Here is an 823-nt window from a genome sequence, read left to right on the forward strand (position 1 = left end):
ACGAGAACGTGAGAACACCCTTTTATCATAAACAATTACATGTGATACTATTATTCCAATACATATGATACACATGTGATACTAAATCAAAGACGTGAACGACTTTTGACGCAATCTAGATTGTAGGCCAAGTCGCCCTTATACCATTAAGTCCCCTCACATGTACTATCACATGTGATAAATGTGTTATTAATGTGATACTATAATCCATCAAGATCATCACGTGTGATACTAAATTATAGACGTAAACGACCTTTGATGCGACCTAAATCTCAAGGCATGACATCCATACACCACCAAGTCCCCTCAAGTGTATTATCACATGTGATAAGAATGTTCTCACGTTCTCGTAAAATGGTGGTATTCTCGTTTGAACCTCTACTTATATATATACACACACACACACACATATATATATAATATATATATATATATATATATATATATATATATATAATTTGAAATGTAGTTTGCCCTATACTTAATGATAAGATATATATAGAGAACACGTTTCAAATACAATCTATTATATTTGTACAACTAATACAACCTTAAAAATCTAAATTATCCATTTTTTATTTTTTTTAATTGATAATCTATAATTACCTTTTCCACCTCATCAAATGCTGACTATAGATGAACTAATTGATGGTTAAATTAAGACTATATTGGTTGTACAAATGGAATAGGTTGTAAAATAAACCACACATATGTGTTCTAGTCGACTCATTTGACTTAATTAATTTGATTTATCAACAGAACAAAAAATGTTAATTTAGTAACGTAATTATTAATAACAACTAATTAACCCAAGGAAAGTCAA

The sequence above is a fragment of the Cynara cardunculus genome (assembly GCF_001531365.2).
Source record: "Cynara cardunculus var. scolymus isolate 2C chromosome LG 5, CcrdV1, whole genome shotgun sequence".
Classification (NCBI taxonomy): Eukaryota; Viridiplantae; Streptophyta; class Magnoliopsida; order Asterales; family Asteraceae; genus Cynara; species Cynara cardunculus.